Source organism: Elephas maximus, chromosome 25 (assembly GCF_024166365.1).
Source record: "Elephas maximus indicus isolate mEleMax1 chromosome 25, mEleMax1 primary haplotype, whole genome shotgun sequence".
Lineage (NCBI taxonomy): Eukaryota > Metazoa > Chordata > Mammalia > Proboscidea > Elephantidae > Elephas > Elephas maximus.
The window spans coordinates 60,038,865-60,055,107 of record NC_064843.1 but is presented as its reverse complement, the minus strand read 5'-3'; the positions used below and the strand labels follow the sequence as shown (position 1 = coordinate 60,055,107).

General features: G+C 38.1%; 1 non-coding gene across 1 annotated transcript; it reads left to right on the top strand.

Moving 5' to 3' along the window:
* The first annotated feature begins 1,821 nt into the window (after positions 1–1,821).
* On the top strand, positions 1,822–1,924 carry LOC126067878 (U6 spliceosomal RNA). Its single transcript, XR_007515490.1, has one exon. It is a non-coding gene; the product is annotated as a U6 spliceosomal RNA (small nuclear RNA).
* Positions 1,925–16,243: the final 14,319 nt, after the last annotated feature.

Here is a 16,243-nt window from a genome sequence, read left to right as displayed (position 1 = left end):
GCCCTTTCCTTATTTTCTGTATTTTTAATGATCATTCTTTTTCTTTATGTATAGTGTCCTTAGGAAACCCTGGTGGCATAGTGGTTAGGTGCTATGGCTGCTAACCAAAGGGTCGACAGTTCGAATCCACCAGGTGCTCCTTGGAAACTCGATGGGGCAGTTCTACTCTGTCCTATAGGGTCGCTGTGAGTCAGAATCGACTCAACGGCACTGGGTTTTTTTTTTTTTTTTTTTTTTTGGATGATGTCCTTAATGTCTTACCACAATTCTTTAAGTTTTGGTCATTAGTGTTCAGTGTGTGCATCAAATCTATCCTTGAGATGGTCTCTAAATTCAGACAGCGTGAATTCAAAGTTGCACTTTGGCCCTCATGGACTTCCTTTGATTTTCTTCAGCTTCAACTTGAACTTTCACATGAGCAACTGATGGACCATTCCACACTAAGCCCATGGATTTGTCTTGACTGATGATATTGAGTGTCTCAATTGTCTCTTTTCACAGATGTAGTTTATCTGATTCCCATGTAGTTCATCCAGTAAGGTATATGTGTATAGTTGTCAATTATTTTGATGAATAAGTTGTTAGTCTTGCAGAATTCTATCATGCAATCTCCAGCATCATCTTTATCACCGAGGCCATATTTTTCAAAGGATCTTTCTTCTTTGTTTCCAATCACCAGTAATTTTCAATATATCTTATTTATTCAAGATTCCTTACTTATTGAATATTCATTAGGTAATAAATATTTTTTATTTATCAAGTATTCAATGCACCTTACTTAATCAGTATGCTGAACAAATAATCCAAGAAACCAGGCTATATGAAGAAGAATATGGCATTGAGATTGGAGTAAGACTCATTAACAACTTGCAATATGTGCATGACTCAACTTTGCTTGTTCAAAATGAAGATGATTTGAAGCGCTTATTGAAGAAGGTCAAACACTACAGCCTTCATTATGAACTGCACCTGAACATGAATAAAACAAAAATTCTCACAACTGAACTGATAAACATCAGGATAAATGGAGAAGAAACTGAAGTTGTCAATTATTTCATTCTATTTGAATCAACAATCAACATCCATGGAAGCAGCAATCAAGAAGTTAAATGATGTATTGCAGCAGGCAAATCTGCTACAAAAGACCTCTAAACTTTTTAAAAGCAAAAATGTCACTTTGATGACTGAGGTATGTCTGACACAAGCCATGGTCTTTTCAATCAACTCATATAAGTGAAAATTTTGGATAATAATAAAGATAGAATAATTGAGGCATTTGAATTGTGGCATTGGCAAAGAATATTGAATATATCTTGAACTGCCAGAAAAACAAACAAATCATTTTTAGTAGAAATACAACCAGAATGTTTCTAAGAAGCAAGGGTGGCAAGACTTTGACTTGCTTACTTTGGACATGTCATCAGGAAAGAACAATTGCTAGAAAAGGACATTATGTTTGGTAAAGTAGAGGGTCAACAAAAATGAGGGAAACTTTCAATGAGATGGGTTAAAAACACATCTGCCACAATGGACTCCAACATACCAACGATAATTAAAATGGCACGGGACCTGGCAACATTTTGTTCTGTTATACATAAGTTTGCTCTGAGTTGGAGCTTATACAATGGAAATTAACAACAACAACAAAATAGTACCATAAGAAAACACACTTAAAGAAAAAAAGAAAACATAAAAGCATCTCACCAAATAGAGAGTCTCAATTAGGAGATAGAAACTTATATTTTTTAAAAAAGAATTAAATAGAAATCTTGGGAGTTGAGAATTACAAAAACTGTAGTCAAAAATTCACTGCTGTTGTGCTCGCTTTGGCAGCAGATATACTAAAATTGGAATGATACAGAGAAGATTAGCATGGCCCCTGAGCAAGGATGACATGCTAATTCGTGAAGCGTTCCATATTTAAAAAGAAAAAAAAAATTCACTGCTGTTGTTGTTAGGTGCTATCACGTCAGTTCCAACTCATAGTGACCCTATAGAATAGAGTAGAACTGCCCCTTAGAGTTTCCAAGGAGAGGCTGGTGGATTCAAAATACCAACCTTTTGGTTAGCAGCTGAGCTCTTAACCACTACCCCATCAGGTCTCCAAAAAGTTCACTAGAGGGGCTCAATAGTATATTTCAGCAGTCAGAAGAAATAATCAGCAAATATGAAGATAGGTCAATTGAGATTATCCAGTCCGAAGAATAGAAAGAAAAGAATGAAGAAAAATGAACAGAGCCTCTGAGTTCTGTGAGACACCATCAAGTACACACACACACACACATATATAATGGGAGTCTTAGATGGGATGGCAAGGTAGAAAGGGTTAGAGGAGTATGTTAAAAACTAATAGTTAAAAACTTCCTAAAGTTAATCAAAATGTTAATCTGTACATTCAAGAAGCTCAACAACCTACAAGTACCATAAACTCAAAGAGACTCATTCCAAGAAACATCATAATCATACTGTTGAAAGACAAAGAGAGAACCTTGAAAGCGCAAGAGACAAGCAAGGGATATACAGGGGATCCAAAATAAGATTAATAGCTGACTTCTTATCAGAAACTATGGAAGCCAAAATACAGTGGGATGACATACTCAAATCTCTGAAAGAAAAAGACCCTCAACCAAGAATTCTATACCCATCAAAACAATCCTCCAAAAATAAAAGAGAAATTAAGTCATTCTCAGATAAACAAACACTAAAAGAACTTTTTCTAGAAGACCTCATCTATAAGGAATAGTAAAGGGAGTCATTCAGGTTGAAATGAAAGGACTCTAGAGAGTAACTCAAATCCACATGAAGCAATAAAAAGCACTGGTAAAGGTAACTACATAAAAACCTGTTATGTCAAGTCGATTCAGACCCATAGCAGCCCTATAGGACTGAGTAGAACTGCCCCATAGGGTTTCCAAGGACTGCCAGGTGGATTCGAGCTGCAGACCTTTTGGTTAGCAGCCAAACTCTTAACCACCACGCCACCAGGTTTTCTAGGTAATTGCATAGGTAAATATAAAAGACAGTATAAATGTATTACTTGTTTTTAACTCTATTTTTCTCTCATTTGATTTAAAAGATAACTGCATAAAACTAAAATTTTACATCTGTGTTAATAGATATGCAATGTATAAACACAGTTTATAAAATGATAGCAGCACAAAGAAGATGAATGGAATGGAGTTACAGAAGAGGAGCATTTTTGTATAAAGTTGAAGTTAAATTGGTATTAATCTGAACTACATTGTTATAAATTAAGATATGAACTGTAATCCCCAGGGCAGCCATGAAGAAAATAACTCAAAAACAGTAAAAGAAACAATATGGGAATTAAAATGTTACTGTAGAAAATTCCTACATAACCCCAAAGAAGGGTATCATGGATGAATGGAGTGACAAATAAGACAGAAAACAAATAACAAAATGGCAGGCCTATATCCTACATTATCAATAATTACATTAAATGGAAACAGTTTAAACATGCCAATAAAAAGGCAGAGATTGGCAAAATGGGTAAAATATAATCCAATATGCTGTCTATAAAAGACACAATTTAGATTCAAATACACAAATAGGTAAACAAACAAGAGAATGGAAAAAGATATGCCAGGCAAACAGGAACCAAAAGGCAGCTGAGTACACTAGAATACACAAAATAGACTTTAAAACAAAAATTGGTACTAGAGACAAAATTATATGTTATGTATAATTATAGAAATATCAATTTATTAAGAAGATATGATTATAAATACGTATACACATACCAACAGAGTCCCAAAATACATGAAACAAAAATGACATAATTGAAGAGAGAAATAGACAAATCAACAACAGCAGTTGGAGACTTCAATAACCCATTTTGATTAATGGTTCGAACACCTAGACCAAGTATCATCAAGGAAATAAAAGGCTTGAACAACACTGTAGTTATAGGATGGTGCAGGACTGGACAGTGCTTCGTTCTGTTGTACACAGTGTCGCTATGAGTTGAAATGACTTGATGGCACCTAACAACAGCGTAGCTATACCTAACACACATCTACAGAACATTCTACCCAACAGCAGCGGAAAACATATTCTTCACAAGTACACACAGGATGTTCTCCAGGATAGGCCATATGCTAGGACATAAAACTAGTTTCAATAAATTTAAAAGGCTTGAAATCATGCAAAGCGTGTTCTTTAACCACAATGAAAAGAAATTAGAAACCAAACACGTGGTAATTAAATCCAAGCCAAACCCGTTGCCTTTGATTCAGACTCGGAGCGACCCTATAGGACAGAGTAGAACTGCCCCATAAGGTTTCCAAGAAGTGACTGGCGGATTCGAACTGCTGACCTTTTGGTTAGCTCAGCATACCCCTAAATAACCAATAGGTCAAAGTAGAAATCACAGCTAAAAAGGAACATGACCTAAGGAAAAAAAAAAGTGTTAAAATGCAAGATGGAGTGGTAAGCAAAGAAAATGGAAATACATGGATAAATCTAAACAAACTTGACTGTGCAAGAGATAACTGTAATGACTAACTTGTAGAGTTAAAAGAAATCAAGTAAGAAATTAAATATTTTTATAATGTAGCATATCAATCTTCAGGGGAAAATTGAGGTTAAAACATTCTAGGATCATTGTACTGTCTGAAAAGAGCATAAACACCCTGATTAACAGTGGCCATTGTTTGGATAAAAATGCAGGTTAAAATTGCTAGTGTAATCGATAAAGAATAAAAACTGAGTATATAAGTTCCAACCCAGCAGAAGGAAAAAAAGAATGATGGGGAGAGTCTCAATCAACCAAAAAGGGGGCCAAAGAGAAAGAGAGGCAAGAAACAAGAAAAAAGTGAGACAAATGGCTAAAAATGAGATGACAGAAATGAATCACAGTGATTACAGTCTTGAATTTCTGGCAGTTCCTTGTTGATGCACTGTTGCAGCCACTTTTGAATGATCTTCAGCAAAATTTTACTTGTGTGTGATAGAAATGATATTGTTCAATAATTTCCACATTCTGTTGGATCACCTTTCTTTGGAACAGGCATAAATATGGACCTCTTCCAGTCAGTAGGCCAGTTAGCTGTCTTCCAAATTTCTTGGCATAGATGAGCAAGTGGTTCCGGTGCTGCATCCATTTGTTGAAACATCTCAGTTGGCATTCCGTCAACTCCAGGAGCCTTGTTTTTCCGCCAAAGCCTTCAGTGCACCTTGGACTGCTTCCTTCAGTACTGTTGGTTCCTGATCATACGTTACCTGCTGACATGGTTGAACGTTGACCAATTCTTTTTGGTATAGTGACTCTGTATTCCTTCCATCTTCTTTTGATGCTTCCTAAATCATATAATATTTTCCCCATAGAATCCTTCAATATTGCAACTCAAGGTTTGGATTTTTTCTTCAGTTCTTTCAGCTTGAGAAATGCCAAGCTTGTTCTTCCCTTTTGATTTTCTAACTCCAGGTCTTTGCACATTTCATTATAATACTTCACTTTGTTTTCTTGAACGCCGCCCCCCCCCCCCGCCCCTTGAAATCTTCTGTTCAGCTCTGTTACTTCATCATTTTTCCATTTTTTACTCTACATTCAAGAGCAAGTTCCAGAGTCTCTTCTGATATCCTTTTGGTCTTTTCTTTCTTTCCTGTCTTTTAAATGACCTCTTGCTTTCTTCATATCTGATGTCCTTCATATCATTCCACAGCTTCTCTGATATTTGATCATTAGTGTTCAACACATTAAATCTATTCTTGAGATGTCTCTAAATTCAGGTGGGATATACTCAAGGTAATACTTTGGCTCTTATGGACTTTTTCTAATTTTCTTCAGCTTCGACTTGAATGTTCATATGAGCAATTAATGATCTGTTCCACAGTAGTCCCCTGGCCTTGTTGTGACTGATGATACCGAGTTTTTCCGTTGTCTCTTTCCACAGATGCAGTTGACTTGATTCCTGTGTGTTCCATCTGGTGCGGTCTATGTGTAAAGTTGCCATTTATGTTGTTGAAAAAAGGTATTTGCAATGGAGAAGTCGTTGGTTTGCAAAATTCTATCCTGCGATCTCCAGCATCATTTCGATCAGCAAAGCCGTATTTTCGAACTACCAATCTTTCTTCTTTGTTTCCAACTTTCACATTCCAATCATCAGTAATTATCAATGCATTCTGATTGCATGTTTGATCAATTTGAGACTGCAGAAGTTGGTAAAAGTCTTCAGTTTCTTCATCTTTAGCCTTAGTGGTTGATGGGTAAATTTGAATAATAGTCATATTAACTGGTCTTTCTTGTAAGCATATGGATATTATCCCATCACTGACAGCCTTGTACTTCAGCATAGATCTTGAAATGTTCTTTTTGATGATGAATGCAACACCATTCCTTTTCGGTTTGTCGTTCCCAGCAGAGTAGACTATATAATTCTCTGATTCAAAATGGCCAATACAGTTCACTTCAGCTCACTGAGCTTAGGATATCAATGTTTATGCATTCCATTTCATTTTTTTTAAAGGATTTTATTTTATTATTATTGTACTTTAGTTAAAGGTTTACAGAACCAACTAGCTTCTCATTAAATAAATAGTACATGTATTGTTTTGTGACATTGGTTATCAACCCCAAGACATTATTTTGACTTTTTTTTTGCTTTTTTTAAATAATTTTTATTGTGCTTTAAGTGAAAGTTTATAAATCAAGTCAGTCTGTCACATATAAGCTTATATACACCTTACTACGTACTCCCATTTACTCTCCCCCTAATGAGTCAGCCTGCTCCCTCCTTCCAGTCTCTCCTTTCGTGACTGTTTTGACAGTATCTAACCCTCTCTACCCTCCCATCTCCCCTCCAGACAGGAGATGCCAACACAGTCTCAAGTGTCCACCTGATACAAGTAGCTCACTCTTCATCAGCATCTCTCTCCAACCCATTGTCCAGTCCCTTCCATGTCTGATGAGTAGTCTTCGGGAATGGTTCCTGTCCTGGGCCAACAGAAGGTTTGGGGACCATGACCGCCAGGATTCTTCTAGTCTCGGTCAGACCATTAAGTCTGGTCTTTTTATGAGAATTTGGGGTCTGCATCCCACTGTTCTCCTGCTCCCTCAGGAGTTCTCTGTTGTGCTCCCTGTCAGGGCAGTCATCGGTTGTGGCCAGGCACCATCTGGTTCTTCTGGTCTCAGGATGATGTAAGTCTCTGGTTCATGTGGCCCTTTCTGCCTCGGGCTCTTAGTTATCGTGTGACCTTGGTATTCTTCATTCTCCTTTGATCCAGGTGGTTTGAGACCAATTGATGCATCTTAGATGGCCACTTGTTAGCATTTAAGACCCCAGACGCCACAGTTCAAAGTGGGATGCAGAATGTTTTCATAATAGAGTTTATTATGCCAATTGACTTAGAAGTCCCCTTAAGCCATGGTCCCCAAACCACTGCCCTTGCTCTGCTGACCCTCGAAGCATTCAGTTTATCCTGGAAACTTCTTTGCTTTTGGTCCAGTCCAGTTGAGCTGACCTTCTCTGTATTGGGTATTGTCCTTCCCTTCACCTAAAGTAGTTCTTATCTACTAACTAATCAGTAAATAACTCTCTCCCACCCTCCCTCCCTCCCCTCCTCGTAACCACAAAAGAATGTGTTCTTCTCAGTTTATACTATTTCTCAAGAACTTATAATAGCGGTCTTATACAGTATTTGTCCTTTTGCATGTGACTAATTTCACTCAGCATAATGCCTTCCAGGTTCCTCCATGTCATGAAATGTTTCACAGATTCGTCACTGTTCTTTATCGATGCATAGTATTGCATTGGGTGAATGTACCATAATTTATTTAACCACTCATCAGATGATGGACACCTTGGTTGCTTCCAGCTTTTTGCTATTGTAAACAGTGCAAAAAAAAAAATTTTTTTTTTTTTTTACAAACAGTGCTGCAATAAACATGGGTGTGCATATATCTGTTTGTGTAAAGGCTCTTATTTCTCTAGGGTATATTCCGAGGAGTGGGATTTCTGGGTTGTATGGTAGTTCTATTTCTAACTTTTGAAGAAAACGCCAGATAGATTTCCAAAGTGGTTGTACCATTTTACATTCCCACCAACAGTGTATAAGAGTTCCAATCTCTCCGCAGCCCCTCCAACATTTATTATTTTGTGTTTTTTAGATTAATGCCAGCCTTGTTGGAGTGAGATGGAATCTCATCATTGTTTTATATTGCATTTCTCTAATGGCTAATGATCGAGAGCATTTTCTCATGTATCTGTTAGCTGCCTGAATATCTTCTTTAGTGAAGTGCGTGTTCATATCCTTTGCCCACTTTTTGATTGGGTTGTTTGTCTTTTTGTGGTTGAGTTTTAACAGAATCATATAGATTTTAGAGATCAGGCGCTGGTCAGAGATGTCATAGCTGAAAATTCTTTCCCAATCTGTAGGTGGTCTTTTTACTCTTTTGGTGAAGTCTTTAGATGAGCATAGGTGTTTGATTTTTAGGAGCTCCCAGTTATCGGGTTTCTCTTCATCATTTTTGGTAATGTTTTGTATTCTGTTTATGCCTTGTATTAGGGCTTCTAACGTTGTCCCTATTTTTTCTTCCATGATCTTTATCGTTTTAGTCTTTACGTTTAGGCTTTTGATCCACTTGGAGTTAGTTTTTGTGCATGGTGTGAGGTATGGGTCCTGTTTCATTTTTTTGCAAATGGATATCCAGTTATGCCAGCACCATTTGTTAAAAATTAACTGACACTGGGCCTTTGTCAAATATCAGCTGCTCATATGTGGATGGATTTATATCTGGGTTCTCAATTCTGTTCCATTGGTCTATGTGTCTGTTGTTGCACCAATACCAGGCTATTTTGACTACTGTGGCTATATAATATGTTCTAAAATCAGGTAGAGTGAGGCCCCCCACCTTCTTCTTCTTTTTCAGTTATGCTTTACTTATCCGGGGCTTCTTTCCCTTCCATATGAAGTTGGTGATTTGTTTCTCCATCACTTTAAAAAATGTCATTGGAATTTGGATCGGAAGTGCATTGTATGTATAGATGGCTTTTGGTAGAATACACATTTTTACTATGTTAAGTCTTCCTATCCATGAGCAAGGTATGTCTTTCCACTTATGTAGGTCCCTTTTAGTTTCTTGCACCAGTACTTTGTAGTTTTCTTTGTATAGGTCTTTTACATCTTTGGTAAGATTTATTCCTAAGTATTTCATCTTCTTGGGGGCTACTGTGAATGGTGTTGATTTGGTGATTTCCTCTTCGATGTTCTTTTTGTTGATGTAAAGGAATTCAAGTGATTTTTGTATGTTTATCTTGTAACCTGAGACTCTGCCGAACTCGTCTATTAGTTTCACTAGTTTTCTGGAGGATTCCTTAGAGTTTTCTGTGTATAAGATCATGTCATCTGCAAATAGAGATAATTTTACTTCTTCCTTGCCAATCCGGATGCGCTTTATTTCTTTGTCTAGCCTAATTGCTCTGGCTAGGACCTCTAGCACAATGTTGAATAAGAGCGGTGATAAAGGTCATCCTTGTCTGGTTCCCGTTCTCAAGGGAAATGCTTTCAGGTTCTCTCCATTTAGAGTGATGTTGGCTGTTGGCTTTGTGTAGATGCCCTTTATTATGTTGAGGAATTTTCCTTCAATTCCTATTTTGCTGAGATTTTTTATCCAGAATGGGTGTTGGACTTTGTCAAATGCTTTTTCTGCATCAATTGATAAGATCATGTGGTTTTTGTCTTTTGTTTTATTTATGTGGTGGATTACATTAATGGTTTTTCTAATATTAAACCAACCTTGCATACCTGGTAGAAATCACACTTGGTCATGGTGGATTATTTTTTTGATATGTTGTTGAATTCTAATGGCTAGAATTTTGTTGAGGATTTTTGCATCTATGTTCATGAGGGATATAGGTCTGTAATTTTCTTTTCTTGTGGTGTCTTTACCTGGTTTTGGTATCAGGGATATGGTGGCTTCATAGAATGAGTTAGGTAGTATTCCATCATTTTCTATGCTTTGAAATATCTTTAGTAGTAGTGGTGTTAACTCTTCTCTGAAAGTTTCGTAGAACTCTGCAGTAAAGCCGTCCGGGCCAGGGCTTTTTTTTTTTGTTGGGAGTTTTTTGATTACCTTTTCCATCTCTTTTTTTTATGGGTCTATTTAGTTGATCTACTCCTGATTGTGTTAGTTTAGGTAGGTAGTGTTTTTCTAGAATTCATCATTTCTTCTAGGTTTGCAAATTTGTTAGAGTACAATTTTTCGTAATAATCTGATATGATTCTTTTAATTTCAGTTGGGTCTGTTGTGATACAGCCCATCTCGTCTCTTATTCGGGTTATTTGTTTCCTTTCCTGTATTTGTTTAGTCAGTCTGGTCAATGGTTTATCAATTTTGTTAATTTTTTCGAAGAACCAACTTTTGGCTTTGTTAATTCTTTCAGTTGTTTTTCTGTTCTCTATTTCATTTATTTCAGCTCTAATTTTTACTATTTGTTTTCTTCTGGTGCCTGATGGATTCTTTTGTTGCTCGCTTTCTATTTGTTCAAGTTGTAGGGACAGATCTCCGATTTTGGCTCTTTCTTCTTTTTGTATGTGTGCATTTATCGATATAAATTGACCTTTGAGCACTGCTTTTGCTGTGTCCCAGAGGTTTTGATAGGAAGTGTTTTCATTCTCGTTGCATTCTATGAATTTCTTTATTGCCTCCTTAATGTCTTCTATAACCCAGTCTTTTTTCAGCAGGGTATTGTTCAGTTTCCAAGTATTTGATTTCTTTTCCCTAATTTTTCTGTTATTGATTTCCACTTTCGTGGCCTTGTGGTCTGAGAAGATGCTTTGTAGTATTTCGATGTTTTGGATTCTGCAGAGGTTTGTTTTATGACCTAATATGTGGTCTATTCTAGAGAATGTTCCATGTGTGCTAGAAAAAAAAGTATACTTTGCAGCAGTTGGGTGGAGTGTTCTGTATAAGTCTATGAGGTCAAGTTGGTTGATTGTAGCAATTAGGTCTTCCGTGTCTCTATTGAGCTTCTTACTGGAAGTCCTATCCTCCGAAAGTGGTGTGTTGAAGTCTCCTACTATAGTTGTGGAGGTGTCTATCTCACTTTTCAGTTCTGTTAAAGTTTGTTTTATGTATTTTTCAGCCCTGTCATTGGGTGCATAAATATTTAATATGGTTATGTCTTCCTGATCAATTGTCCCTTTTATCATTATGTAGTGTCCTTCTTTATCCTTTGTGGTGGATTTAACTTTGAAGTCTATTTTGTCAGAAATTAATATTGCTACTCCTGCTCTTTTTTCATTGTTGTTTGCTTGATATATTTTTTTCCATCCTTTGAGTTTTTGTTTGTTTGTATCTCTAAGTCTAAGGTGTGTCTCTTGTAGGCAGCATATAGACAGATCGTGTTTTTTTTAATCCATTCTGCCACTCTCTGTCTCTTTATTTGTGCATTTAGTCCATTTACCTTCAGCATAATTATAGATAAGTATGTGTTTTTTTTTTTTTTTTTAGTGCTGTCATTTTGATGCCTTTTTCTGTGTGTTGTTGACAATTTCATTTTTCCACTTACTTTTTTGTGCTGAGACATTTTTCTTTGTAAATTGTGTGTTTCTCATAGTAGTCGAATTCATGTTTGCTGAGTCGGTATGTTTTTCTTGGTTTTTATTTTGAGTTATGGAATTGTTAGACCTCTTTGTGGTTACCTTAATATTTACCCCTATTTTTTCTAAGTAAAAACCTAACTTCTATTGTCCTATATCGCCTTGTTTTCCTCTCCATATGGCAGTTCTATGCTTTCTGTATTTAGTCTCTCTTTTTGATTATTGTGATCTTTTACATAATGACTTCAATGATTCCCTGTTTTGAGCATTTTTTTCTTTTTAAAATTAATCTTAATTTGTTTTTGTGATTTCCTTATTTGAGTTGATATCAGGATGTTCTGTTCTGTTACCTTGTGTTGTGTTGTTATCTGATGTTATTGATTTTCTGACCAAACAACTTCCTTTAGTATTTCTTGTAGCTTTGGTTTGGTTTTTGCAAATTCTCTAAGCTTCTGTTTATCTGTAAATGTTTTAATTTCGCCTTTATATTTGAGAGAGAGTTTTGCTGGATAAATGATCCTTGGCTGGCAGTTTTTCTCCTTCAGTGCTCTATATATGTCATCCCATTGCCTTCTTGACTACATGGTTTCTGCTGAGTAGTCTGAACTTATTCTTATTGATTATCCTTTGTAGGAGACCTTTCTTTTATCCCTGGCTGCTTTTAAAATTTTCTCTTTATCTTTGGTTTTGGCAAGTTTGATGATAATATGTCTTGGTGATTTTCTTTTTGGGTCAATCTTATATGGGGTTCGATGAGCATCTTGGGTAGATATCCTTTTGTCTTTCATGATGTCAGGGAAGTTTTCTGCCAACAGATCTTCAACTATTCTCTCTGTATTTTCTGTTATCCCTCCTTGTTCTGGAACTCCAATGACACGCAAGTCATTCTTCTTGATAGAGTCCCACATGATTCTTAGGGTTTGTTCATTTTTTTTTTAATTCTTTTATCTGAATTTTCAACTACATTGGTGTCTATTGCCTTATTCTCCAACTCCCCCACTCTGCATTCCAATTCCTCGATTCTGCTCCTCTGACTTCCTATTGAGTTGTCTAATTCAGTAATTTTACTGTTAATCTTTTGGATTTCTGAATGCTGTCTCTCTGTGGATTCTTGTAGCTTATTAATTTTTCCACTATGTTCTTGAATAATCGTTTTGATTTTTTCAACTGCTTTATCAGTGTGTTCCTTGGCTTTTTCTGTCGATTGCCTTATTTCATTTTTGAGGTCATCCCTGATGTCTTGAAGCATTCTGTAAATTAGTTTTTTATATTCTGCATCTGGCAATTCCAGGATTGTATCTTCATTTGGGACAGATTTTGATTCTTTAATTTGGGGAGCTGTAGAAGCAATCATGGTCTGCTTCTTTATGTGGTTTGATATCGACTGCTGTCTCTGAGCCATCTATAAGATATTGTAATGATTTGTTTTATATTTGCTCACTGAGTCTTATCTTGTTTTGTTTTGTTTCAATATACATAGATGGGCTACTAGATTGCGCTGTCTTGATTGTTGTAGCCTTTGAATCACTTATGTCTTCTTACCAGCTGGTTTGGGCTGTTACCAGAAATATAAGCCTAAGAGTCCATTCACTATTCTTGAGTAGAATCTGATTTTGGGTCACCAAGTGTGTGGGGTAGACTGTCACCTATTCACTTAGAGGAGTAGTGGTGATAGTTGTGTGCCCCAGATTCTAGTAGCAGCAGGGGGTCACACTCCGGGGGGGGGGCAGGATGCTGACAGGCTTCCCCCAAGTGCCAGTGAGGTAGGTGTGTCTCTATTTGTAAAGCACCTTGGTGGGTGGGTTCTGCACCTGTACCTTAGGCCCCAAATGCAAGTACCTCTACAGATTGGTAGTTGTCACCCTTCTTAGATCCCTAAGGCAAGAGGCTAGGTGGTCTGGGGGGAGCTTCAGCCCTCAGTTCCCTGTTGTGGGTCAGTGAGGGCTCTGTTTAAAAAGTAGAGATATCAGACCAGGGAAACTTGTCTTTCCAGTAATCCCTAAAACAATTACAGTCAGATCCCTATCAGAATTGCCTTTGCATTATAATAGCCACCTTGTTACCTGTAGGGATGAAAGCCCAAGACTGTGGATCTCATATGCTTGGCTGGAGCTTGTTCTGTATTTTTAGTCCAATTTCGGGGAGTCAGGGAAGGATTTTTGGTCCCTGGGCTTTTTGTAGCTGCTTCTCTCAGGCCAGGAGAATGGGTTAGGAAAAGACAAAACAAACAAACAAAAAAAACATAGAGCACTTCACTCTCTGGCCCAGGAAATTCCAGTGTTAATGAAGCTGCCTGGGAAGGGGAGGGGAGGGATCAGATAGAAGAGAGTAGTTGGTGAGGACTGTTTTATCTGAGATTCCCAAGGGTTGGGTAGCATGTGTGCTGTTGGCTGGGTCGAGATTGCCCCCGGGGGTCAGGCCCAAGTCCTATGCATGTGCTGTCTTAGAAGCAGTGGTCAGTTCCTCCGCTCCCAGTCCAAAGCCCAGTGCCACAGTTCCCCGGCGAGAATGCTGCACTCCCGGCTCTAAAACCAGTCACTGCCTCCCAGTGACTTCTCCTCCTGTCAGCCGCATCGCTGCACTGCCTGCATGCACTGGCTGGGCTTCTCCCGAGGTCACTTCAGGGGGCTAGGGCTGCATCCCGTGTTTGCGCCATCTCAGGATGCTGTGCTCAGCTCCCCTGCCCCCAGTCCAAAGCCCGACGCCAAGGTTTTCTGACTGAGACGCTGGCTCCAGGCTCCGAAAACAGTCGCTGCTTCCCCATGGTTGCTTGTTTGTTCTCTCATTAGCTGTGTCAGTGTGCAGCCTGCTTGCACTGGCTGAGTCTCTACGGAGGTTACCCCAGGGGGCTAGGGGTTAGGGCTGTGTCCTGTGCCTGCCCCACCACAGCAAGCCGCTATCAGCCCTGCCACTCGGCACCAGGGAACCGTGAGGGCTCAAGGCTGTGGAGTAGGTCGCGGGTTCCAGAAGTGGTTGCTGGCTCAGGGCGCAGCTTTTCGCTCACCTGTCACTTAGGTCAACTCTTTAGATCTGTGTTTGATGGTCAGTGTTAGTAGATTGTCATGTATGTGATTGATTCACTTGTTCTTCTGAGTCTTTGTTGCAAGAGAGATCTGAGGTAGCGTCTACCTAGTCAGCCATCTTGGCCCCACCTCCTCCATTTCATTTTTGATGATTTCCAATTTTCCTAAATTCGTACTTCATACATTCCATGTTCTGATTATTAATAGGTGTTTGCAGCTGTTTCTTCTCATTTTGAGTCTTTTCATATCAGCAGATGAAGGTTCCAAAAGCTTGACTCCATCCACATCATTAAGGTTAACTCTACTTTGAGAAGGCAACTCTTCCCCAATTGTCTTTCGAGTGCCTTTCAACCTGAGGGGTTCATCTTCCAGCACTGTATCAGACAATGTTCCACCACTATTCATAAGGTTTTCACTGGCTAACTTTTTTCATAAGTATAATGCCAGGTCCTTCTTCCTAGTCTGTCTTAGTCTGGAAGCTCAACTGAAACCTGTCCACCATGGGTGACCCTGTTGGTATTTTAATACGACTGGCATAGCTTCCAGCATCACAGCAACATGCAAGTCTCCACAGTGCGACAAACTTGACACATGGGGGCCTGTAAACATTACAGCCTAGAAAACTCTATGTAAAGATTACAGCCTAGAAAACCCTGTGGGATAGTTCTTCTCTGTCACATAGTAGAAAGCTGACTGGACAGCACCTAACAACAACAGCAAGGTGGATTTGTTCCTGGAACACAATGTTATTCCAACATTTGAAAATCTATTAACAAAATCACTGATATTAGTCCAATTCCATATGCTGTTAGTTGCCACTGAGTCGATTTCTACTCATGGTGACCCTCATGTGTGCAGAATAGAACTGCTCCGTAGGATTTTCAAGGCTCTGACCTTTTGGAAGCAGATCTCCAGGGCTGTCTCCCAAAGCATATCTGAGTGGGTTCGAACCACCTACCTTTAAGATCAGTAGTCCAGTGCTTAACTGTTTTTGCCACCCAGGGACTCCCTATAGAGTCCAACACAGTTGTTTGCTGAAATCAGACTGTGGACTGGTGGGATGTGACCTTGGCCACCAAAAGCATCTCCTACAGAACAAAAATCATTTCTACAGAACATGGAAGGAGGAAATCATAAAGGAAAAGATGGCTTGATTCAGCTTTTAAATGAAAAGGCAGGCCATAAACTGGGAAAAGATATTTGTCTCACATATTTTAGGTAAATATTTTGAATAAAAAATACATATAAATGACTCTTATAAATCGATAAAAAACAAATAACATTATAGGAAAAGTAATAGACATGAATAGACCTTTGCAGAGGAGTAAGAACGAATGGCTAACACACAGGCAAAAACATCCTCAAGTATGTTTGTAATCAGAGAAAAACAAATGGAAAACAAATTAAAAGGTCTGACAATACCAGATATAAGTGAGGATATGGAGCAATGAGAATGCTCATGTGTAATTATAGAATATAACTTGGTTAAAAGTATTTTAGAAAATATTGTGGCTTTAAGCAGAAAAGTTGAATATCTTATGATCCAGCAATTTTACTGTAACACATTTGTCCTAGGAAAACAATAATGTGTACCAGGTAAAAGCTACAGTTTTTTTTTTTTTTTTTCTTCTTCAAAGCATCATTGTTTGTGGTGGCAA